Source organism: Anolis sagrei, chromosome 2, assembly GCF_037176765.1.
Source record: "Anolis sagrei isolate rAnoSag1 chromosome 2, rAnoSag1.mat, whole genome shotgun sequence".
NCBI classification, from domain to species: Eukaryota; Metazoa; Chordata; class Lepidosauria; order Squamata; family Dactyloidae; genus Anolis; species Anolis sagrei.
The window spans coordinates 259,933,570-259,961,320 of NC_090022.1; the positions used below are offsets into that span (position 1 = coordinate 259,933,570).

The 27,751-nt window shown below is 39.3% G+C and overlaps 1 protein-coding gene across 1 annotated transcript in view; it reads left to right on the forward strand.

Moving 5' to 3' along the window:
* Window positions 1-240: 240 nt before the first annotated feature.
* HAPLN1 (hyaluronan and proteoglycan link protein 1) overlaps window positions 241-27,751 on the forward strand; it is a 78,446-nt gene continuing 50,935 nt past the window's right edge. The window contains exon 1 of the mRNA XM_060761737.2: window positions 241-885. The gene's annotated coding sequence lies outside the window, so the exon portion shown is untranslated. The remainder of the gene's footprint in view (window positions 886-27,751) is intronic.

Consider the following 27,751-nt stretch of genomic DNA (forward strand, 5'->3'; position numbering starts at 1 on the left):
GTGAGGTCTGTAGTGCCTTTCAAGTTCCTTGATTTGTGAATACTTCGACTTTCTTTTCCTGAGAGGCATCTCTCCCCTTGCTTGCACCGTTTACTTTCAATAAACACACACCTTCCCCAGAAGAGGAGGAAGAAGGAAGGAAAGAATGAAAGGAAGGAGGAGGTGGGCGCCAGGAGGAGAGCAGAGCCGCCCAGCTTGAGCATAGTATCATGTTCTCGAAGGTGTCGCTCCCTCCTAGCCTTGCCAGGCATCCCTTCAGAGTCTCAAGCACACAAACAGAGAGAAACTCTGACAACTTCTTCCAGTCGGTGGTCAAAGCCGGGGCGTGGGGCGGGAGGTGGCGTGAGGGGTGTTTTCTTCAGGGCCGGAGCCAAGAAGGGCAGGGCGCCTTCTCCACAAGACCCCGAGGAAAGGGGAGAGAGGGACTCAGGCGGAGAGAGAGAGAGAGAGAGAGGCAGAGGGGAGGAAGAGGAGGAGGAGAAAAGAAGAGGAGAAAGAGGCTGCTGCTGCTGCTGCTGCCTGAGGAGGAGAGACGCTGCCCGGTGCGCGCTTCTGGGACTCAACTCGCTCCTCTTCCATCCCATCCCTTCCTTTCCTTGGAGGGCGGCTGCTCTCGAGCTCTGACCACTGGGCCCTTGTTCCTCGCCGTCGCCTTCTTATCCGACGTGGGGCTTCCATTGGACTCAAGGCGGCGCGCTTTCTCACCCTCAGACTTCATCCTCGCCTCGGGACTTGGCTTGCACCTTTAGCCTGCGAGGAAAGGAGAACACAAACCCGAGACAGACGAAGCTGAGGACACCCACCCCAACTTCTCAAGCCCCCAACTGTTTCGAGACCTTTCTTTCTTTGGCGGGGCAGCATCCTCACCTTGAAGCAGCGCGAAAGGTAAACCATGTCGAAAGGAATGGGATGGGCAGCTCAGGGAAAGGGCACATTCGGTCCAGCGGCTCCTCTCTCAACCAATGGAAGGCTCCCGTTTGCTTTGAGATTCCCAGGACTTGAGAGAAGTTCTCCTTTCCTCCTCTGAGGCTGGGGAAGTCACTTGTGCAGAGGCGGCAGGCGGTGGCTGTTCCTCCGTAGCCCAAGGGAAGGAGGCTCCTGCGCCCCTCGTCTCCATCCAGGGCTGGGGAGCCTTGGCTTCCAGCCTTGGCTGAGGAAGAAGGGAGGGGGCTTGCTCACAGGCTCCCTCGCATTCCTTCACCTCCAGAGCTGTGACGAAGGAGCTTGTCGCCAACCTCCTTGCCCCTTGCCAGAGCCTTGGCTGAGCAGGAAGGAAGGAGACCTGTCTTCTGAAAACTGTAGTCCAAAAACATTCTCAAGCTCTGGAGTCATATAGCATGATGGAGTTTCTGTCTTCTTTACAGCTAATTTATTTCCATCATTACCTGTCTGCTGAGGAGCCTTTCATAACATTAGTAAGGTAAAGATTTTCCCCTGACATTAAGTCCAGTCGTGTCCAACTCTGGGGGTTGGTGCTCATCTCTATTTCCGTAGACACCTTCAAGGTCATGTGGCTGGCATGACGGCAAACCTTTACCTTCCTGCTGGAGCAGTACCTATTGATCTACTCACATTTGCATGTTTTGGAACTGCTAGGTTGGCAGAAGCTGGGGCTAACAGTGGGAGCTCACGTCACTCCCCGGATTCAAACCTGCAACATTTCGGTCAGCAAGTTCAGCAACTCAGCGCTTTTACCCACTGCACCACCAGGGGCTCCATTTCATAACATTGATACAGCATTTAACCTTTTGTAGAAGGAATTGGGGTCCCCTGGTGGCGCAGCGGGTTAAACCACTGAGCTGCTGAGCTTGCTGACTGAAAGGTTGGTGGTTTGAATCCAGGGAGCGGGGTAAGCACCCACTATTAGGCCCAGCTTCTGCCAACCTAACAGTTCAAAAACATGCAAATGAGAGTAGAAGCGGTATGCTTCTGCGGGAAGGTAACAGCGCTCCATTCAGTCATGCTGGCCACATGACCTTGAAAGTGTCTGGACAATGCCGGCTCTTCGGCTTAGAAATGGAGATGAGCACTGCCACCCCAGAGTCGGACACCACTAGACTTAATGTCAGGTGAAACCTTTACTTTTATCTTTACTTTAGGAGGAGTTTGGAGATGATGATAGGAAACTTTTCTATTCAGTCTTGTAAGTTTTTTGTTGTTGCCTGTCTACCCTTTCTAAATGTCTTATTTCCTTTCCACCAGTTTCTTTCCTGAGTTCATTCCTTGCTTATTAGAACCGAAGCAATACTATTTCAAAGCCTCTGAAAGTGGAAAGGCATCTCAGGGCTCAATGCTGTGGTATCATGGGAGATATAGTTTGGTTGGTACCAGCCCCCTTTGATAAAGCAGTCTAAAGCTCTTACAATACTCCAACTTCCAAAGCATGGAGCCGTGGCAGTTAAAGTGGGATCAAACTGCATTAAAGTACCCTTAGTTCAATGGTTCTCAACCTTCCTAATGCCGTGACATCTTAATTCAGTTCCTCATGTTGTGGTGACCCTCAATCATAAAACTATTTTCATTGCTTTTCATAGCTGTAATTTTGCTACTGTTATGAATTGCAAGGTAAATACCTGCTATGCAGGATGTATTTTCATTCACTGGACCAAATTTGGCACAAATATCCAATATTCCCAAATTTGAATACTAGTGGGGTTGGGCGGGGGGAGGTTGATTTTGTCATTTGGGAGTTGTAGTTACTGGGATTTATAGTTAACCTACCATCAAAGAGCATTCTGAATTCCACCAATGATGGAATTGAACCAAACTTGGCACACAGAACTCCCACGACGAGCAGAAAATACTGGAAGGGTTTGGTGGGCATTGACCTTGAGTTTTTGAGTTGTAGTTCACCTACATCCAGAGAACACTGTGAACTCAAACAATGATGGATCTGGACAAAATTGGCACGAATACTCAATATACCCAAATATGAAAACAGGTGGAGTTTGGGGAAAATAGACATTGACATTTGAGAGTTGTATTTGCTGGGATATATAGTTCACCTACAATCAAAGAGCATTCTGAACCCAACCAGCAATAGAACTGGGCCAAATTTCCCACACAGAACCCCCATGACCAACAGAAAATACTGTATTTTCTGATGGTCTTTGGTGACCTATCTGACACCCCCCTCGCATGGATCCCATAGCATGGAGCCATGGCAGTTAAAGCGAGGTCAAACTGCATTGAAGTACCTTTAGTTTGAAGACAGCAGGTTCCCCAACCCACTTCCTTTCCAGCTGTATGGAGATACATCCTATTGTCCTCAACCAGTATGGATCAAGGAAAGAGTAGTTCTGCACAAGTCTAGAGAGTCCAAAAACAGACTTGAAGGAAATGGGAAAGAAACAGAGTCCCATAAGAAATTTCAACTGTTGGTAGGGATGGCTTGCTGTGAGTTTTCTGGGCTGGCCATGTTCCAGAAGCATTCTCTCCTGACGTTTCAACCACATCTATGGAAGGCATACTCAGAGGTTGTGAGATCTGTTAGAAACGCGACAAGTGGGTTTATATATCTGTAGAATGTCCAGGGTGGGAGAAAGAACTCTTGTCTGCTTGAGGCAAGTGTGAATGTCACAATTGGCCACCTTGATTAGCATTGAATGGCCTTGCAGCTTCAAAGCCTGGCTGTTTCCTGCCTGAGGGGAATGCTTTGTTTGGAGGTGTTAGCTGGCTCACAACCTCTGAGGATGCCTGCCATAGATGTGGGTGAAACGTCAGGAGAGAATGCTTCTGGAACATGGCCATACAGCCTGGAAAACTCAGAGCAACCCAGTGATTCTAGCCATGAAAGCCTTTGACAACACATTGTTGGTAGAAATATTTGGAATTTTGCACCTATGCCAGCTGAGTTGCTAAAATCCAAAACTAACTGTTCATTCGTCCTCTTCTCCCATTTACCAATCCTTGCTTCACATGGAGAGCCCAAAACTGAGGGAATTGGGGGTCCAATTCATCAAAACACTTGAAACATATGGTCAACAAGGTGATCTGCTACAATGATTCTCAGATAAATTATTTTTATACCGTAATTGTCTTTCTAAGAGAGACAGAAATAGGGGAAACCTTGACAAGGATAGGAGCTTCTGGCTTAATCTTCCAACAAGTTCAGTTGGTCCCCTGCAGTTGATAAAGTTTCATGAGATCACAAACTATTACCTCTATGCAAATCCATATTATGCATGCAACATGACCATGGGACATAAAAAGACCACAGGCTTAAATGTTTGCTGTTCTTGGAACAACACTTGAGTTCCTTCTGAATACAGCTTCAATGAGAACAGTTTCTGAGATGTTCTGAAAATCTCAGAACTTTCTCTACATGACAACAGTCAATCAACAGCATCATTATCTCAAAGTTATAAAATGAACTGCATCATGAATTCACATTCCAAAATGTATAGTTAGGATTGGCTTAATTGCATGTTCATGACTATTTTCCTTGTTGTTCGCTACACATTGTAGGTAAGAGGTACAGTGAAGTTTGTGGACATATACATGTGTTCTGAAATACCTGGAAAATATTTTGGAAGTTGCTGGGAGGAATTTCGTATGTAGGAAAGGAATGTGTTATAGTTTCAATGTGGTGCCTTTAAAAATAATTAGTTTCTGGAAGTCTGAACAATTCAGATATTGCAAATTGCATTACAATTTGTGACAAAAATTTAATGGAAAACGAATAACTATATTTAATACGTGCAATATGTAAGTACTTTCAGGAACTGTAAAAAACAAAGGTAGTCCCAAAATGAGTTTCAGTCATTCTCATGTGGAAAATTCTGCATGATATGGCACAGTATGTCTTGCAATTCACTGTCCAAGAAAGTTATTATTATACACATTTTTTCTCAAGCTACATTTTGTGTTTGCTCAGAAAGTAATCAACTGAAAGAATATGCTGTTAAATTTATAGACCTGGATTTCAACTAATTCTAGTTCCTTCAGGATAACTGTTGCTTGGTTCATTTAGGACCCCATCACATTGAGATCAATAAGTGCCTTCTCTACACTTCTTTGTGCTGGCAGCATGCTGTTGGCATGGAGTCCCCCAGAGCCCATCAAATGACGCAGGGCTATTTCCAGTGGGGCTCCATTGGGTTCTGTGTTTGTTGGCAGCCCAGTGAAGCAGAGCTCAGAGGAGTCGGGTATACACTCGATTCCTCATAGAAAAAGCCAGGGAGGAAGCGGGAGGAAGCCCATGACAGCAGGGAAACACTGTGGAAAGGCATCCCACGACCACCAAAGATAAGGGGATGAAGCCTTACACTGCCTGCTGTCCCCCACTGTCCCCTTGCTTCTTGGCCTCAATGTGATGAAGTCCTTAGTTCTGTACATTAGCAACATTTATCTATGTGTATATTTGCAAAGTGCTTTTAAATATTTTTCATTGTTAATTCTCAGAATTATAATTCATTTGGGTGTAAATGCAGCCAAAATTAACTACTTTTTGGTTCTGTTATTTTCCAAGGAAAGAATGAGACACATGCCTGTCTTTTTGAATGATATAATTTCAAGCTGGTCACTTTCTGAGACTGCAGGTAAATGTGAAATCTCCTTTTCACCAAGGTCCCATCTACACTGCCATATAATGCCATTTCAGAATGCAGTTTAACTGCATTGAACTGGATTATATGAGTCTAGACTGCTATATAATGCAATTAAATGCAGTTAAACTGCATTCTAAAATTTCATTATATGGCAGTATAAATGGGGCCCAGTTTTTGGTTGTTTTAAGCATTCCGTTTTTATGGGTTAAGCCCTGTGGAGAATAAGAGTCACAGTGGTGGAACTCATTCAGTGTTTGAGCAATAGGAGGCATTTATATTCTATCACCTCTGTTTCCAAAACTGCTGAGACAGGACACAAAACTCCCTGGTTTCTCTTTCTCTCAGCAACAGTCAAACAATGATCTTACGTCAGGATGATGGTGAAAAAAAGCTTGAGATGCTATTGTGGATAAGCTCTGTTAGTGGAGGCAGATCTCCAGCCAGTGTCAAATGGCACAGCTCTCCCTAGTTCAGTGAGCACAGATTCTTATTAAATTACATACTCTTGAACTGTCAAGAGTTGCAAAATACGTAAACAATAACCCTAAATGCAGCACTAGATCTGTGCTCTCTTCAAAGAAATAAATGTTAAAACCTTCAGTAATGCAATGAAGAAACATCTGCTGTGTGGCACATGTGTGCCAAGAGCCTGTCTTACTAATGAGTCTTTATGCCCAAGTTTAGACAGAATATAATGTTCTTATGCTTGTGTTTCTAATGAGAAAAACATGCTTGTTGTAAAAATTTTCACAGGCATGTGGCTGTGTTCTGATTCAGATGAGGCAGATTAAAATTATTTTAAAAAGGTAACCAAAAGCCATTGAGGAAACAATTATTATAAATAATACATTCATTATATAATTTATAATGGGATATGTTTACTGCTACAATAATTTTTTTTAGAAAAAAGGAATCTAGCATGGATTAAATTAATTTAGGCATAAATAACTAAAAAAACAAAACAAATCCACCAGAAAAGATGTTCTTTTTGTATATTTTAATATATTTTTCATTTACATTGTCAGCTGCTTTGGATCTCAATTGAGAGGGAGCCAGATATTAATATTAATAGCCTGCTTCCCCCAATTGAGACCCAAAGAAGCTCACAATGTAAATGAAAAAAAAAATTTAATTATACAAAAATAAAATATTGAAATAGAATGAAACCTTTTACAATATTAAAACAATTTAGACCTGAGTAAAAAATAAAATGTAATTAAAAAGATAAAAAGCTATTAACATCAGTTCCGTTCAAACAATACCGTACCCCTTAAACCAGTCTTTTAAAATTTCTTTTTTAAAAGCCTGCCTGAATAAAAAGTTTTAGCCTGTTAACAGAAGATGGACAACAGGGAGAAGGTTCTTCTGATTTTCCTTAGAAGGGAGTTCAGAATCTAGTGGCAGGTACTGTGAAAACACTCTCTTGTATTCTCACCAACCATGCTCCTGATGGTGATGGGACTCCGGCTGGATCTACACTGCCCTGTAGTCCAGGATCTGATCCTGGATTATTTGCTTATCCCAGATTATCTGGCAGTAAAAGACTCATATAATCCAGTTCAAAGCAGATGTTCTAGGATCAAATCCTGGGATGTAGAGCAGTACAGATCCAGCCTGAGAGAAGGGCCTCTCCTGATAATTTCTGAGACTGCGTCTACACTGCCATATAATTCAGTTTCTGGTCCCAAATTATCTGCTTTGAGATCGATTATATAGCAGTGTATAATCCAGTTCAAAGAAGATAATCTGGGATCATATACTGGATTATTTGCCAGTGTAGATCCAGCCTGAGTAACACTGCTTTCAACGTTATGAGGTTTATTTTAGTTCAGATTGACCTCTGGTGAATTGTTCCATTCCTAATAAAATGCTGCTAGAACTGGTGTTTTCAAGATTAATTGTGCCAATTGGTTTAAGGGAATATGTGAACTATTTCTGAGATGTGAGGTGTAACCATAAATGGGCTGAGAGAATTAAGTGTGTCAACTGGTCTGGAATACCTTCCCCTGTGACTAGAAATGGGCTCGAGTAGAGGAGAGGAGAGGAGAGAGGCTCTTCCTCAGTGCCTGACCAGGGCCACTTCCAGACAGCACCAAAATGTGCATTTAAAATCTGAGGCAAAAGATCCCGGGACCTGACAGCAATTCCACACACAGACCTGTCAGTTCTGGGAAATGGTCCCCGGCCATCCTCATAACAATCATTTGAATCAGATCAAGATTGAGATTGGAAGGAGGATATCCAGCAGAAGTTTTTTTTTAAAAAAAATCACTCCATTATGCACTGGACATAGGTGCACATGTGAATATCTTAATGTAAACAGAAACAACTTTTTATCTCTCTCTTTGCCCATTTTTAATTCAGGTTCTGTTTAATATTACAAAATGTAGAAGAAAGGGTTTCGGAGAGTTCTAATTGCTTTCCACTTGTGCTTCCCTTGAGCCACCTGTGTGTATGTGACCTTATTTTGTGACAGCCTGATCAGCTATTTTGAACTTTTCAAAAGTGCATGTACACTGGAACAGTCAACAAGGGGGAAAAGAAAATGTTTTGCATGACTGCAGGGATATACAGCTGAACTGTCAAGAGTTTCAGAGATATACATTTTTCAGGCAGAATCAGGTTTTAAGCACACCTTTTTAACATGTGCTTTTCAGCTGTTAACCCAATTCTGCCAACACTTTAGCTAAATATCATTTAGCCGCACACATCCCTCCTTTTAATCCGGTTACTTCCGAGGGTTTCGCCATATGTAGAAGGGCCCTAGGTTAGCTCAATCCTGAACCAAGATAGCATCAAAGAGGCACTGCTGACATTGAATTAGTGTCCCTTGTTGAATCTTTGCTTTTCAAGAATGTGGCTGAACAGTCATGTTATTAGCAGTTGTGCACTAACGCTCCTGATCTTCACCTTCCTTGGCATTTGCAAAGCAAATCGAGGAGCAAGAATGAATTCTCTGTCTCTCATTTAATGCTGGTGTAACTGCCACAAAGTGAATCATACACTGTCATGTCCTCCAATTTCAGCCATAACCAGGCTCATTCATCAAAATCTGAGTTGGTACCTTTACTGAAGACCACTCCCATCCTGTTTGTTCATGTTACACCAGGTCTTGATGGGAGCGAGTTGTGGAAAGATCCATGAGACTATGTGTGTACTGAGGGGAGTGGTTGCTAGGCCAAAGTAACAAAATATTTCACAGTTGAAACACAGGGACAGAATTAATATACCCTTCACTTGTTGCTGCTACCTCCAAAGTTCAAAACCAACCCCATCACATTACTAAACTGGGCACATCCCTCATTGCACTCCATCCATGTTCATAACAGAAGCCCTGGTAGTAGATAATACAGGGAGAGTGGTAGATGCAACACAGGGAGGAGAGCAGAATTGGCCCAATTCCAAAAAAAGAAGGAAGACAGAGAGGAGGGGAAAAGGAAAAGAGTGTAAAAGGCTGCATTTGTAATTGCAGCTTCTGCCAGTAGAGGGGCAGGGAGTGACACGTAGAACCATAGAATCATAGAGTTGGAAGAGACCTCTTGGGCCATCCAGTCCAACCCTCTGCTAAGAAGCAGGAAGATCACATTCAAAGCACCCCCAACAGATGGCCATCCAGCCTCTGTTTAAAAGCCTCTATAGAAGGGTCCTCTACCATACTTCAGGGCAGAGGGTTCAATTACTGAACAGATCTCACAGTCAGAAAGTTCTTCAGAACAGAGGAAAAGCGTCTCTAGGGTTCTTGTAGCTATCACCATGAGAATTAGGGGCTCTGGCGTTGCCTGAGGGAGCAATGTAAGATCTGGGACTAAGGGAAGGTAATGCCTTCTCATCAAGTTTGCTTCTTCACTTATTAGTGATTCTTGAACTAGTCCTGCAAATTGCCTGGCACCAGTGTAGATGCTGCTCCCCTTCTCCTTGACCCTTCCCCTCTTCCCGATGGGTCTCGGGGGCTAGAAGGCTGATGGAATGCTTGTATGAGGTTATAAAGGGGTCAAAACTTAGGATTTAGAGCAAGTGGGGTCAACAGAGTAGAATCAGAGTTGAAAGAAACTACAAGGACCATTCAGTCCAACCACCTGCCACGTAGAATTATACAGTCAAACAACTCTTTCCTCAATTCATGGCCATCAGCCTCTGTTTTAAAATCTCAAGAGAAGGAGACACTACCATACTCCAAGACAACATATTCCACTCTCAAACAGGTCTTACCGTCAATAAGTTATTCCTAATATTTATGAGTAAATTACATACATAACCATGGTAATCCAGCAACAACCACATGGTGATAAGTTGTAGAAAATATTAGGATTTGATGATGGGAGAGCTGATATGCAAGACAATACACAGCTGAGAAAGAGGGCAAACAGAGAAATATGTGGCTATTCCACACATACTGGAGTAAATGCATGGTATGAAATAATCAGGAGAAAAATCTGCACTCAGGAGGGTAGCCAGATCTTATACAACAACAATTTAGACTGTAGTCAGCTGTGAAAAGAATCAAGAATTTTTATGACAACCCATTACTACAGTGCTAAAAGTAACTGCATCTCTCCTCTGCTTGTTTTTTTTCTTCTTCAATGCTCAGCATGGTTAATGCCCTTTCTGATTATCTGAAATAAGTGGAGTTTGGTGGAGGTGATTTTTGTTTTATGCTCAGTTATCAGGGATGGGCTATCTAGTATAGAGGTTTGCAGCAATGAATCTGGATTCTATCAGACTTGACAACGTATGCTGTTGGCCATGGGAACACCATATGATTATGAGAAATCCTTCCTCACCCAGCATTTTCCCCTAGCACAGATGTCAATAAAACATATTACGGAAAAGTCTGCAACTCATAAATGAGAAAATATTTGTACAAAAAATTTTTGTTGCAGCTATCTGAGCCAAGAACTACAGTGAATACATGTGTATTGGAAAGGGAAATAAACCTGCCCATAGCTAGCACTTGGGAAGAAAGGGGTGTGTGAATGGTGACAATGTAAGGTTGAATTTGGACATGCCCCTTCCCATCCTTCCCACCTCAGAAAGAGCTCATACCTTCATCTCTGCTAAAGTTAACACTCTAATGGCAGAACTTGCAAATAACTGGTAACATATAGTGAATCATTTGAAATGAATTCCTTCTGCAATAATTAAAGTATAAATACATTTGTGATTATATCTCATTAAGGAATTATTCCTTTTGTGGGGTAAGAACAACTTTTCAATATTATGTTTATACCTACAATAATCACATGGCTCTACCTTGTGATATGTTTTCTATTTCTAGTGGTTTATAGTATTAAAATATTTTTAGGAAACTAAAAGTATCAAGTATCCATTTATTTTAGATTTAAAAAGTACCAACTTGCTTTTTAAAATTGCAATGGTCGCTAACTCTGTCTCAAGCCTTGAAGTCAAACTGTAACCGATTACTTTAAAAAAAATACTTTCCAAGCTCTACCTAGGAGAAACTTCACTAACCAAGAACTTTTCATGTGCACTACACATGGCAGATTCTATTACATAGGAAGAACTTTAGTCCCCTTTGAGTACCGTATTTGTTGATTTAAGTTTATCAAAGTGTGAGAGCCTTCCTGTGAAAATCAAAAAGATAGTCTATCAAAGTATAGAGAAAAATATAGAAATTTGGAAGATGTTTTAGTAGATCATATTCACTTCACAAACTTCTCTTGTTTCTTCTAAAGAATGTTTAGACATTCTGGCTCCACAGTCAGCAGTTCAAGTAGAGTTAGGTACTTGAAAAAGCATCTTTAAGAAACAAAATGTTCTTTGGGATAAAAAAAATCGGAATGTATTTGGGATTTTAATCAATGGTGTTTAAGCAGGATTAGAGGAAACAGCTGGCTAAACAAATATTGAGGAAGAGTGGATGCAATGGTATAAATTAATAATGCTAGTCTTTATTTATGCTATGAATGGGGGGTTTTGTGGCAGTATACTATATTAACCATGGTCATCATATGCCACCTAGTGGATATGACAGTATTTCATGGCTGTCATTCACACACACATACAGTACATACATGCACACATACGTTTTGGCCAGTTTTGCCAAATTAACTTTTTAAAAAATTAGTAATAGAATAATATCCCCTCTAAAAATCAGCACAACATTGGTTGAATGTACCAGCAAATGGTTTGCTTCTTTGCCGTTTCTAATATATTAACTCATGACAAAATATTTTAAGTAAAGCATCACATTTGACCCAGGTTCTAGATATAGCTATCTAATATGCCAGCTTTCACAAGCCTTTTTAAATCACGAAAAATAAGGCAATGTTTCTAATAGTATTTTCCCCATTCCCTCATTATTGGAGAGGGGCAGGGAAGCTTCACTCTCTTTACATTATGTCCTAGACTCCAAGTTCCTTTTTTCTCCCTGTTGCAATGACACCCTGGTTCCTTTTGCCAGATTGTGAGGATAAAAGAACAAAATACCATAAGTAGAAGGAGTTGGACATGTTCAGCCATGTGAAGAGAAGATTGAGGGGTAATTACATTCTTTAAATACCCTAAAGGCTGCCACAATGAAGAAAAGACAGGCCTGTTCTCTACTGACCAAAAGGTAGGATCAGAGCTAACGGTTTTAAGATACAAAGTAGATTGAGCGTTAGAGGGAGCTTCTTGGCACTATAGATGTACTTCCCACCTTGTAGTAAATGTTTCTTCACCTTCCTTTGCCCCTCAAGTCTAGCAAGGATAGATTGGGTGGATAAATTTCTTGTTTTACATCAGAGCAAAGGATAAATATTGCTTTGTGCCTTCTGGTCATTTTCAATTTAAGGCGAAATAATAATAATAATAAGAAGAAGAAGAAGAAGAAGAAGAAGAAGAAGAAGAAGAAGAAGAAGAAGAAGAATCCAGACTGACAAAGTTTTGGAACACAATACACCAGACATCACAATTGTAGAAAAGAAAAAAGTTTGAATTATTAATGTCGCTATACCAGGTGACAGTCGCATTTAAGAAAAACAACAGGACAAACTCAGCTGTTATCAGGACCTCCAAATCAAACTGCAAAAGCTCTGGCATAAACCAGTGCAGATGGTCCCAGTGGTAACTGGCACATCGGATGCCATGCCAAAAGATCTCAGCTTGCATTTGGAAACAATAAACATTGACAAAATCATGATCTGTCAACTGCAAAAGGCCATCTTACTTGGATCTGCATGCATCATTTGAAAATACATCACACAGTCCTAAACACTTGGAAAGTGTTCGACTTTTCTGATACGAAATCCAGCATATATATCTCGTTTACTATGGCATACAGTGTTTTTGTGTCAGTAAAATAATAATAATAATAATAATAATAATAATAACAACAACAAAAACAACTTGGAAAGTGTCCGATGCGTGATCCAATACAACAGCCAGCATAGTCATCTTGTTCACTGTGTACTAATCTTGTTGTGTTTCAAATAATAATAATAAAAAATCTTTATTTATATTCTGCTCTATCTCAGGGTGGATTCCAAACATAAAATGCAAATATTCAGTGCCTAAATACAACAACAATGCATCCATACTAACAAAATTTAAACAACATGGCTCACACCAGACCTTAAAGAGTATTTCATCTGAAATTCTGTGGCTGCCTCCTGCAGAATTAATGAGATCCAGGTCCTCCCTGGCTGAGCATTTTAAAGGCATCTCCCCTAAACTACAAGCTTTGGAATTCTGCAAGAGGCAGCCACAGAATTTCAATTGGAATGAATATTCTTTGCTTACTCTTTAGGCTCTGGTGTGATAAGGCACTTAAAGTGAACTTTTCATGAAGTTTTCTTGGGATAAGTATGTATGACTCACCCAAGAACCCCAATGGATTACCATGGTCAAGTGGGGAATTTGAACCTTGGTCTACACAGGGCATGGGCAAACTTTAACCCTCCAGGTATTTTGGACTACAACTTCCACCATTCTAACAGCCTACCAGCTGTTAGGCATGCTGGGAGTTGAAGTCCAAAACACCTGGAGGGCCAAAGTTTGTCCATGCATGCTCTACACAAAAAGAGTCCTAGTTATGCTCAAACCACAACACCATGCTGATTCTATCTTTACCAACTCTAAAATTCTTGACACTTTGTTCAAAGCACCTGGCACAAGTGTGATCAACTCTGGATGTAGTCCATTCCAGGGGAAATGAATGGAACTGTTGAAAATAAATGAAACACTGTGGAAAACTCCCCTTGCATCCTTCACCAAGCTTCAGAACATGTTGTTTTCCTTTAATTAGTACAACAGAGTGGAAATCCTGAACATGACTGCATGCACTGAACCCAAACATGTAAAAAGGCAGTATGAATAGTCTGCCCAAAGCCTCTTATAGACTGCTTGGAAAACATTTTGTTTTAATAGAATGATGTGAAATATTGCTTTAATAAACTCTTGGTATGATGTATGAGGTAATGATGGAGGCAAGCAATAATGTCTTCTGTTATGAGAAAAATTAAGCTTACAAATTGAAATTGCACTTGATAAAATGACTCCACAGATAATAAGACCAACATCTATGGTTTTAGATTTCATGCATAGAAAGAAGAGATTTGGTTTCACAAGTGAAAATGGTAGAGTGGTGTACTTGAAAGAATGGAAATCTTGGGTAGGATAAAAAAAAAAGCCTTGGGCAGTATGACGCTTTCCATTAAATGTACGCAAAACCATTTTATCTATAGCAGATATAATCTGCATCATTGCTTACGTGGCACACAGAAAGTTTTCCTCTTGCTTAGAAAATGTCATCTTAACCTTCTATCTTATAACAAGAGATCATTATCTTGTCACAGCAATATGTTAGCAATATGTCTTTTTGCAGGGATGGATGATGGTTCAGAAACTGGGGTCTCTCTATTTGTCAAGAAGGATAGATCATTATGGTAACAAGAACATGATGGTCCCTGCTCTCATTACATCCAGGATAGACTACTGCAACATGCTCTACATGGGATTGCCTTTGAAGATGGTTCAGAGGCAGCCAGGTTAATAACTGGGGTGGCATATAGGGAGCACCCAACTACATCAATTCCATTGGCTGGCTGTTTGTTTCCAGGCACAATTCAAAGTGCTGGCTTTGGCCTTTAAAGTCCTAAATAGCCCCAGCCCAGTTTACCTGTCCGAACGCATCTCTCTTTACGAACCACTGTGAAAACTAAGATCTTCTGAGGAGGCCCTGCTCTCGGTCCCACCATTGTCACAGTTATGTTTGGCAGGGACGAGAGACAGGGTCTTCTCAGTGATTGCCCCCCCCCCCGGTTATGGACCTCCCTTCCTGGCAATATTAGATCAGCCCCCTCCCTCCTGTCCTTCAGAAGGATAGTGAAGACCTGGCTGTGGGACCAAGCCTTTGGGGCAGTGGAATGAGGCAATTATAGAATGGTGTCCTGAAATGGTTTTTAAGCAACTGATTTTAAAATTGGATTTTAATGGGTTGTTGTAGGTTTTCCGGGCTGTATGGCCATTTTCTAGAAGCATTATCTCCTGATGTTTCACCTGCATCTCTGGCAGGCATCCTCAGAGGTTGTGAGGTCTGTCGGAAACTAGGAAAATTGGGTTTATATATCTGTGGAAGGTCCAGGGTGGGAGAAAGAACTCTTGTCTGTTTCAATTGGCCACCTTGATTAGCCTTTGATGGCCTGACAGTTTTTAGGTGTGGCTTGTTGCTACCTGGGGAAAAATGGCCAAGAAAGGCTAATAGAGAGAATGGCATGACTTTTCTGGGGTTTTCTAATGGGATTAAAATAGTTGGAAGTTGCATCCCACATTTTCTCTGAGCTCAAAGCAGTTCGGAATAAACAAGATTGCAGTAATGGATTTTGGTTACTATTTAGAAACATGGGAAACAGCTTTATATTGAGCTAGACATTTGGGACAGCAACTTAGAATGTTTGCAGCTCTAAAGGCTTTCAAGTAGGCAACATTCAAAGTTATGGTCTGGAGATACTAGAGACAACATGAGACCTTTTAATATGCATTCTGTCTCTCTTGATATTCTTGTCCTGCAGTTTTTGGTCTTTTTTACTATCTAAACATAGAGTTTGTGATACATAATCCTATTCATGCATGTGCTTATACTTGCATATGATATGTATATTGATTTTATCTGCAAACAAACTGTTCTGACCAGGGAACTTGTTTTTGTTCTTCTCTCTGATTGACAGCTCATTATTATGGGCTGTACACGATTGTTGACTTATGGTTCTTTGCACAGTGGCCATTATTTCCCATTGATTCACAACTGGTACCTCATTGTTTGCATGGCTAGAGGCTGGCACCAACTGTTACTGTTTTGAAGCTTATTTCCGAAAACCTCACATCACAATGCAAACCTATTCATTTAAGCACCAGCTTCATGAATAATAATGCAAATGACAGTATCAGATTTTTATATAGCTATACTTGGGAGTTAAACATAATTATGAGTATTGCTAGCAAGAAGTTGTTTAATAGATGGGAAAAGTATGTTAAAGGACATTAGAATGGGAATTGGTTTTATAATAAATGCAGGAGATAAATTCAATGGATGGATAAACAAAGTGATGTTAAAAATGTAAAAGAGGTAGTTTTCAGAAGATTATAGAATGGACTTGCTTGTTCTAAAAAGTTTTTTTCAGAAACCCTATTAAACTTTCCCAGCATGCACAGCTGTCAAGATTATACACAGAAGAACCTATCCTTGCTCCACAGGATTCAATGACAGTCTTTACTCAATAATTCATACTTCACCCCTGAAGCATGCACACAATCTATTTGTGAGATTTTCCCTTACGTCGGAGTAAGTGTGATGTACAAAAATCTGGCACTAGCAACATAATTCTCAGAGAAAACCAACATATCAAAGGTCTCTTCTGGACATGTTCAGCTCTGAAAAGTTGTTCTCCCAGCACCTTTCTTTGGTTATGACTAATATTTTGATTGGGTTGACTGAGAATAGTGCTGCATACAAAGTGCTGGAAGAACATAACATGGAAATAATAATTTTTATTACTTTAAGTATTTCAGAAAGTTCAACATATGGTATTATAATGAGAAAATATTTATTTTATTTCCCAGGATATTGCCTTTCAAACATCATCTCCTTATTATGAAGATTATACTCATGTTTAAAGAACAGCATCAAAGCCAACTTTTGGGAAATAGGTAGAATAACTGAAAATATTACAGTAGAAGCACTCCCTGAGTTACAAACACCCTACTTACAAATGACTCATAGTTACAAACAGGTGTGAGACAACAGGAAGTGAGAGAAATCTAACCTTAGGAAGGGAAATTCACTCCTGAAAGAGTTATAATGGGGAAAAGGTGTCTCCGCTTAATCTTTATCACCAATCCTTGTTTCCACAACAAGCCAAATTTTTCAAAATCCAGTTATCACAGGAACAGAAAGCGAGGTGAAATCTTCTGAACAGGCACACAGACGTCAAATCAAACACTTTAAAAATGTCCCTGTTCCCACTTACAAACAAATTCAACTTGAGAACAAACCTATAGAACCTATCTTGTCCGTAACCTGGGGACTGCCTGTATTCATTTTAAAAGAATGTAGGCATGCAAAACGAATGACTGAATGATTCTTACTACATACAATGCAGATTCTAATGCTTTAAATCTGATTTAAAGCATTAGATTTGGTTCAATGTGATAATTAGTCAAATTCTAGATGGCCCATTTTTAAGATGCTGAATTCATTTACAGGTATGACTTGATGGCACACAACATAGTGCTTATTGTGCTGCCACCCAGTGGTATACGTTTTTGTTGCCTAACTCAATAGAAAAGAAAGACTGGTAGCTTATATGCAATAGCTGTAATTAATTTTTTTAATATATATATATATATATATATATATATATATATATATTTCTGGATTTCCAACAATTTAAGATATACACTTAAAATATTTATGTGTGTGTGTTTTTAAATGGCATCATCATTATCATTATATGTACTTATATCTCATTTCAGTCCCATCTTCACTGCCATAAATTGCTGTTTGAACTGCATTATGGTCAGTGTAGACTCATAAAATCCAGATTGAACTGCATTGAACTGGATTATATGGCACTGTAATTGGGCTGTCTTCTCTACCAAAGGAGAAGACAAAGCAGTTAACACTAAAAATCATACAATTTATTTACAAAGTAGTGTATTAAAATTTTAAAAATAAGCTGATGTTTTCATTTTAAAGTTGTTTATGTGAAATGAACATAAATCTTCTTCAAAATATTTTGGTCTAATGGGGATTTGCACTTGAGGCTTTATTCTCGGCATGAGCAGAACCCAGTTCATGCTTCAGTTGCCATTATACATATATTCCATGGCGTGTCTTGTAAAAGTTGTTTATGACACCACAGTTACTTGTTTAGACATATGGTAGACCATTCACTCAGGATCATCCCATCCACTGTTAGAAATGTAATAATTTGACTGGTTGTCCTGACACGACAAATAAAAACCCCATCCACTAAATTTCCCACATCAGTTATTTCTGGCCTTGTATGAAATATTACAACCTAGTTTTGGCAATATTTGCCAACCCTGCATACTGTTTTGCTTTGTTTTGTTTTTTGTTTTGTGTACAATGACGAACAAATCAATAACATATCTAACTATATCAGTTTTTTTGCTCAAAATTAGGCCTTGTTTTGAACCTTGAAAATAACAGAATTTCAGTGCTGATGTTTCCGGCCTGTGAAGATTCCTTCAGAGAGATATTATAATGAATTCAAATTAGATAATAAATTATACCTAAATAATAAATTATACATCTGGTATATGCCCCCAGATGTTTCTGGATTACATTGCCTATCGTAGGTAATTCTAGCTAGGGATGATGGCTGTTGTACTTGAATATCATGCAGGATATTGTGCCCAAATTTGGGTTCCCAGAGCCTCTCGCTTAAAAAAGACCCTCACCCTTAAGCCATTATAATTCTATCAATATGAATGCAGCCCTGAATCAAAAATATTAGCAGCATTATTGATGTCTAATGAACATTTCTACTCTCCTTCAATTGCTTTTTAGCTCTGGATTGCAGCATTAATTTAAATGATGGCATGATTTGCTTTATTTCAGCAGTCATTGTTATATTGCTTCCTTGTAGCAGACTGATGCAAAGTTAGCACTTCGACTTCTTCAAAGAGGATTGCTGTCAAGATAAAAACTAGAAGTAATTAGGAGATAACACAACATGAATTGAACATTTACATGGGATAATGGTCTCCCTCTGTCAGGAAAAGAATGGTTCTCTCTGACACAAGGAGAGATGCTATCCTAAAAGCTAAAACATTTCAAAGCTGAAAATGCTGATTCCATTATGGTGTTTTTATTTTGGCTTTTAAAAAGACATAGGAGGTATTGTTTTATCTGAAAGGAGTTTCAAGAGGCACAGCAAAGGGCCAAGCTGAGACCCATACAGAATAAGGTACTGAATAACCAATGTTTTGGAAGGACAGCCACTATGACGATAGATCATGCCGTCCGGAAGAAAAAATGAAGACAATGGCAGCTGTTAGTTTTCTTTTGTTTGTGAGATCATGAATCTGATTTGGCTCTTACTCTGAAATTTAAGGAGCTATCAAAAGTGTTGGAACTATTTTGGAAAGTTCTTTTAAAATTCAGGATAAAACTGGAAGCAGATTCATTGCCATGCTGACATACACTGTGTCTACACTGGCCACTTAATCCAGGACTGGTCCTGAGTATTATGTACTTAAATGAACCTGGCTTGACTGTGATGGCACATTTGTGCCCAGGCAGTCCAGGAGGGCCAAGACAGCATTGGCCCTACTGGACTGTTTTCTTGTCTGTATGTTACCACCACCGCTTCTCACTGGCCAAGGAGCTCCTTGCAAACACCTAGTCATTGCTTGTTGCATCTGCTGAGATCATAATAAGGCATACGTGTGATTATGTGGAGACAAGTGGCAATGCCCTCCTTCTTGTTAATAGTGTGATAGCCACATGCTCAATGGCCAGTTAGTAGCAGTCTTAGCAACACATGTATAACCCATCCCTTCCCTTGCAATGATCAGCAGTGTGCATGAGGATAACAGATTGTTCCAAAACAGACCCAGTCTGGCTATCTAGAAAGCCACAAAGCTATCAGATAATCGAAGTCAGGTTAATGGCCAAAAACTCCAAATGCTTACCAGAAGATTTGGGGTGAATATGCGATTTTTTTTACTAATGTGGACAAGCCCAGAGAAGCCATTAGCTGCTAAATGATGCAGTGAAAGTAGCTAGCAGCATTCAACAAAAGTGTAGGCTAATGGTATCCTCTCAACCATTGTTTCGCTGTAGCAACCTTTTTCAGGTACAGGCATTAAGCAACCAAAGGGACTTCTTGATATAGGTGCAGATGATAGTCCTGAGGAAATTCTAGAAGCATCATAATCGCCAGGAAAGCAAAATAGTGTTATTGAAATTGCCCCAGAATCAATGAGCAAAGAAGAAGGGTGGATGCTGGGTGAAAATACTTCTTAAGCAATTGTACAATTTGCAAGAAAAAGAAGAGAGTTTGACTTTTGTCACTGACTGAAAACGTATGTCTGATAATGTCAGATAATGAAGTGCATTACATTATGGGTAGGGAAGTATATGATCACAATTTTCAGCCTTTATTTCTATCTACAGTTAGAAAAGAAACTGCTTCTTGAGAAGTGTCTGGCCAATATTTAATGCTGCTGCTTCACCCTTGTGTGCAAGCAGGAAGACCACAATTTCTCCTTTATGTTCCTAACTCCTGAACAAGATTTTCAGTACTGGAGAGACTGAAAATCCCTATGCTACTATGAATGTCACATTAAATTTAGGCTATGCTTCCTGTTAGAGATACTAATGTGAAAGTCACAGTAGGTCATGAGAAAAATAAAAATAAATAGAGGTCAGCTGTGGTGTACAATGCATAGAAGTTTTATTATCCAAATGAGTAACTATATTTTTTAATCAAGAGCTGATGGCATGAAAGAAGAGGATTTGGTGAAATGCTTTAGCATGTAATTTTGGAATTGCAGGGTTTATTTGGACATTCAGTGTTGTTCAATGGTAAAACAGCAACTCTTCTTATAAGGATGGCTTAACATCAAAGTAACGGTAAACACATTTGGATTACTTGGTGTTATTATCTGACTGAGCCTGTTTGGAATGTTCCTGGTATAGGTGCCTTCTTTATTCTTCCTAAACTACAAATGATGCAGGAAAAGAGATACAGCTGCATGGAATAGATAACTCCAGGACTATAAAGGTCATGATGATATCCTTGAAGTACAGACTTCTATTTAATTGCTAGTGTGCATTATGGCAGCATTTCTTATCAGGCCATGCTAGGAATATTTCAGATACAGTTCCTTTTCTGCCCTATGACCCTCTGTTACTGGGATTAAGCATTCTTAGGGCAGAATTTGCAACTTCAGCAAATAACAAAAGGGAGCTGCATTGCCATGCAATGTAGAAGCACAGTTTCAAAATTGCAGGTGGGCACTAGCTATATATGAGTAACATTATTGAAAGCAATATCCTAAAAAATTCCATTAGATACTCAAATTGGCACAGGATACTGGAAAACCAGTATCTTTTCTTTGCTGTTGCAAAAGGGATACAATAATGCCAACATGCTAGTATTTTCTGTGGTCCATGAGAACTTTTCAGAAATCAGGGTTGTCTCTGAAGCTGAAAGCATTTCCCTACACCATGATCTGTATATTGATTGTGACTTTATCTTACCTAAGAGAAGCCCCGCAGAACTCAAATGACTCCAAAAGACTTAAAACTACAGTACTATGCACATTTATTGGTTTAGGAATTGGAATAAAACAAAATCAAGCTGTGATGGATATCCTCTCCAGGCTGGCCCTGTTGTTCCAGAATCTTGGGATTCTGCCATTTACTTTCTCCTTTCCACTTAGTGAACTTTCCATAGATCTGGTACTTGTGACTTAAAGTGAGCCCTGAATGTGGACCAATGGATGAATTGTTCTGTGGATTCACTGTAGTAAGCATAACCAGACTCTATCAAAATTTCACAAGGACAGCTGGACACAATTGTAAAACAAGAACAAATAAGTAGTAGTTTATTGATACAGGTTTACTAGTATATCAAACATTAACCCTTGTACTATTCTATATTTTGCAAGTCTCCAAACTTCTATACAGCTCTTCTCTATCATTTTATTCCTGTCTCTCTTCTATCAGAGACAAGCCTTAGTTTAGTATCCTAGGCAAAATTCACCAAGTTGTGATTTGCTGTTACCAAGATTTGCCTAGCTCCTTCCTTCACATCAACCAGTTCAATAAACATGAGGAGGACTGGTTATACTGCATGCATTGTAGCACCCCTTTTGCTGAAATGTTAATGATCTCATCACATGGAGGTCCAGAAGACAAGGGACAGCATAGAAAGCCATGGGGCAGCACTCAACTTGATCCCTTTACCATACTTGGCTGTGGGTTGCCATCCCACTATGTTTCCTGGATGTCCCTGGCTTCCTCAATAGGTAGTCACATATCCTCACATATGCCAGCACACTACCAGGACCGACCTCAATGGAGCCCTGCCAGAAGTAGCCCTGTGTCATATGATGGGCTCCAGCTGACTCTGTCCCAGCAAAGAAAAAAAAAATCCAATGAGATTGTAGATGATTGTACCTTCTTGCTATACATTGTGTTTTTAGCAGCATATGTATATTTGTATGTATATTTCAGATTTCATTTTCATGTTTTGTGGTGATGAAAGTAACACATAATAATTTTTTTATTCCCTTTCTGTGAATTATAAAATATCAATTTAGGACAACTTACCTGAGTAGTGATGGCATACCTCTGAACTGTTCCAATTTGGCATGACAATCCTGATTATTCATGTATAAGGCAACCTCGTGTAAAAGCCAAGGTCAAGTTTGAGAGGTAAAATTATGAATTTTAATATGACCCGTGGATACATGGAGCATTATTCTATGGAAACGAGAAAAGTACCAGTGCTGCCTCAGGGGTCCACCATGACATTTCCCCACCCAGGCATTCAAAAGGGTGAGAAAATGTGTCATATCAAAGAGAATAGAGGGGATTTCTGCTTTTTTGGGGTTCTCCCAGGACAGGCTAAGCTCTTGCCTTTTGTCAAAGAAAGGGATAATTCCTTTCTTTGTAAGAGTTAAGGTACAGTGCTCACATTTACCTGTGGAAAAATCAACCCATGTTTCTTGGGTTGATTTTCCGATTCAAATTTCTAGAGATGTACATGTGTGTACAGGGTAACCCTCTGGCATCCCACTTTTTCAGCTGCTTTTTCAACATGCCAGTTTCTCTCTCTTAACACCCCCCCCCCTTGTCCTCAGCTTACTTCAGTTGCTATAACAGAGTTCAAAGCCCACAGGTAGTTTGCTTTCAGTTAATTCAACAGGAAGAAGAATTGAGGATGGAGCAGAAATCTTGTCCTTTTCAGTAGGCTCAGACAAAAGCAAATTGCTTCAGTCTCTCCTAGATTATGTTCATCGTCATTGATAATTTTTGTCATCTTGACCACACTCTGATGTTGCTTGGCTGCATATGTCCCTGTTTCCTTCTGCAACATTTTGATTGGCATGTGATAACTCTGATTGGTATGCCTTTCTGAATGTGTACATGCCACAATGTGCTGGTAGGAGACAATTCCCATATAAAAAAGCTTTCTATTTAGGACATAAACAATGCTTAAACTTTCTCTTCATTAACAGAAATCAGCTAGACATGTATATTCTGAATTGCTGCCAGGCAAGAGAAATAGCAAAATAATACAAATAAGGAACTGCAAATATTATTTACTGATTCAAAATACTTGCCCTTCTTTGTATCAGGAAAATAAATCCCACAGTGGAGTTTCTAGAAATAGAATGTGGAAAGAGACACTTATTCTCTGTGTGAACATCAACAAAGTTGTAGAGCTAATATAATTGGGGGTTACAGGGGGTAAACTGAGGTTGAAGTATTTTGTCTTAAAATAAACATTTCTGCCATTTGTCATTTAGACATCATTAGACAGAAGAAGAGACAATTAAAAACAGTAAGAATTTCCACATGTAGACATCACGAGCATGTTTTTGTGACCCTCAGCATCTTGAGGGCAATCATTTGTTTTATACATGAATGCTGGAATTTTCCAGTATGCACACATATTAAATTTTTTAACCTTATTCAGGTTATTCAGCAGGAATGATACAAATCTGCACTGCAGTGTCTCTAGTTCTTTTTTGAGCAAATTTGTTCAAGGTCAAGGAGGAATATATTACACCATTTACATAGTAAGGATGTATCTCCTGTAGTGAAAACTCATACAATTAATCTCTTTACATTTGGGATGCACCTGGCTGAGCTAGTATTATCATTCTGTGCTAATCTCTAATACCACCTTGCTAAAGTGGGTGCAAAAAGTAAAGCTAACACAAAATCAGAGCAGAGATGGCAAGAAAGCTCCCTGAACAATCTTAGTAGAAGAAATCAAATGTGTGAAATTCACTAATAAATTAGTTTTAGCTAGACCACTAAATCATTTCACTTCTGGAGGGGGAAAAACCCCAGCAGTAATACCTACCTTCTCTGCAAGAAAAGCATGAGGAAAAACAGAAAAAACCCACCTCAAAACAGAACACCATTACCCTCTGGACATGGTAATGGTTCAGTTAAGCACACCTGACGTTTCCTGCACACCTCTTACATATAACTTGTCACTCTGCTGCATTTGATGTCTGTGCTCTGAATTAAGATAAAAACAAAAAACAAGAGAAGAGAAATGGGTTGCAGTGGGCCCAATTAACTATCATATCTGTATCTGAGAGTACGCATGTGGTAGCCTCCAGCAAATAGATGACTGTCTTAAAGAAAGGGACAACTTGTTCTTCAATGCAATCAACATAACTGTGAAGAGGAAGAACAAATGTCATATCTAATTCTATCACTTGGTTATTTGACAATTTTAGGATACTGGCAGTTTGCCTAGAATCCCCACTCACCCTGTTTCTCTGACTACTTTTTTCCTCACTCTGTTTCTAGAATTTATGTTCTATTTTTCTAAAGTGTAATCAACATTTCTTAAATATGAGGCTATGGTTCAAAAATGTAGTGACATGGCTGCCAAATCAAGAATCCCTGTTCTATGGAATCCCTGATCATATGAATCAATGCCACTGCCTACACAAAGATAGACATTCTGGTCCATATGAAAGAAAAAAAACCCCAAATCCACAGTTGTTAAAAATGAAGCTTCAAAGTTTTATACAAGGTTTTTTTTTTTTGGGGGGGGGGGGGGAGTTGTTGTTGCTTTTAGATATTTTTAAATGTGCAACCGATGCATACACAGAGAGGCCTTTCTCAGTTTTGTTCACTGAAATCCCTTTTTAATTAGAGAAACAAGATTTAACTTGTGGTCTTTTGCTTTTCTACAAATATAAGTAGAGGATATGGCTAGTCAGCATGATCACTGAACTTGAATGGGTCCTATGAGCCATCAAATCAAACCTCTTTGCTACACACAAGATTCCCAACATGATCCATTATCCTTTCGGGCTGCCTTCAGAGTAACAGCTGAGGACTGTCATACTGTACAACCTTACTTTACTTAATGAGTCAACCAATTTTGTTCAAACACCTATAGAAGAAATAACTCAGCATAGCATATTGGGGAGGGACCCTTAGTTTTGATGTACTTGCACTGTGACTGTCCATGTGTTATTTTTAAGCATGGCACAAAAATGTATGAATATTTATTCAAAGTTAAATAATTCCCTACTGATTTAGGATTACAGAATAGTCAGGCCATTTCTCTGTAAAACCCAGTCCCATGATTTCCAAACTCCAGACCTCCAGGTGTTTTGGACTTAGCTTCCAAAATCAATGACCTTTAGTCAATTTCTGCATTGAAATTCTGCATTCTGTCACTGAGAAAGAGACACTCTCTTCTTTTGTGACTATGAACATAAAGTCCACAACTGCGGTCCATAGAATTTTTAACAGGTATTTTAAATAAAGTTTGTCATGCTGATTCTAATCAGATTGATCTGAAATAAGTGTACAGTCTTCAGATTTATGAAAACAGCCATTATTATACAAAGTATTCCAATGGATTTTGGAATTCATCCCTGAAAACCATCTGGTGGAAATCCTCTAGCTTCGAGCCAAAGAAGTTTCTTTTCTTCCAGTATTTTTCTGATGCTTTGCCTTGAACTGCTGCTTTACCATGTGTTCTGTTTCATGGGGCATCTTCTCCTCCCTCAGTTGTTTCTTCCCTTCTTCTGTAGATACATATTTTGATCATTCAGATAATTCAGATAATAGACGTGTATTCACACAAGGACAGGCACTCAGTAATTACAACATTTTTGAAGAAGAAATTGGCTTGACATTAATAGCTTTATAATCACACAAAATAAAATTGTAACATTTCATTTCTTTCAAGAAAATCTCCAAAAAAAGTAATTTTATATTCCTCTAGATCAAAGAGATGTAAAGATACATGTGTAAAGCAAGCAACATCTATCACTTCATGTGCATTTTAAGCCTCAGCCTTATCTTAAAATCACTTCTTAGGGTCATGTGTGTATAGAATTGTGTACATTAATATTCCATATGTATAACAAGAGATCCTGGCCTCCACATACAAAATTAAGAATGGACACATTGAAGCTGAACAGAGTTATATCTAGCCCACCATTCTCTTCCCAGTGGCTAGCTGACTGCCATAGGAACCCGCACAGGAACATCAAAATAGATTGCTGTTTATGATTCTCATCAACTGAGAAACCTTTGAAAAGGCATATGAGATTGCTTCTATGCTAATAAATCATATATGTGTGTCAGTTCTATTCATAGTTTTGGATGAGTGCACACAAACTGGAGCAGAGAAAATGAGACTAATATTGCATTTTCTTTCTTGCATTCAGCATCCACTGTGTCTACCCAAAATTATAGTGTAAGGTGAAAAAGCTTATTAGTCCAAAAAACAGTGTTTTGAATATCTTAGAAATTGCAGAAGGAGGAAGATGTTTCCCATTTCTAGTCACAACAATAAATTGTCAGAATAGGTTGCTTTTGAGTAGCATAGCAATAAAAACAGGGATACAAATACAGTGAGTTTGCGACTCATTTTCTGTAGGAAATTGCTACTTGACATGGTAAGCTGGTGAATATGATGCTTAAGTTATTTGATCGAAGGATTCTTCTCTGCATATTAGATTTGTTTTGGTTTTGTTCCTCTGAAGAATCAGGGTCAGCCATAGCTGCAGATGCACAGGAAACTAATACATTAATAATATTTTATCTAACTAAAATATGACAGATGAATTTCACACATATAACAAAGTATATATTTGTATGTAAGTCAACTCATATATAAGTTGAGGGCATGTTTTGGGGGAATATGAATAAGTCAAAGGTAAAAGTTATGGGTGTATATCAAACAAATCTTTTCCTCTCCTTTTAAAAATGCATAAATGGAACAAACATAGGGAGAGCAAAAGAGAAGGAAAAGATCTATTTATTTGTCGGTGGATTGTATTGCTGATCTTAAATGTCTACATCTATGCAAATACAGGTAGGGAAATGAATACGGGTGAATATGGGTGAAAAAAAAAGAACAAGAATATAGTCCATAAAAAGGGGGAGGGGGGAGCAAGGAAGTCAACCTGCCTCTGTTAGGAACTCAGTGTGAAGCAGTAACAAGATCAGCAATGAGGAGCTCCCACCACATCGCCCTTCCCTGGCCCAAACTGGAGAACAAATGATAACCCTCTCTCCTTCCCCACATTTGAGGGGGGCTGAGGAGAAGCAGAGCAGCAATTGCCATTTCTAATTATGGTTCCCTGCATAAACTTATCTGCAGAAAATTGTGGTGGCCATTTTTAATAGGATCTATTAAAATATTTTCATGCGGACAGATTGAAAAGTACGAGATCCTGTTCTTTCTAATTTTATACTGGGCAAATAGCACAATCACACTGAGGGCTCACAGAAAATATTTTAGGATAAACAAAATGTGTATGGATCTCTAAATTAAGATTGGAAAAAACAAGAAAAAATCTTAATGTTTTTGTCTTTTTAATCAGTCTTTTTTAAGTCCATTGAGTTCATTAGATCTATGGGCCTCATAGGTTGGGTTAAATTTAGCTTCCTAGGATACTTTCATCCTATCTTGGGGATGTTTTATGATTCCAGTGGAGACCCCTCCTCCAAC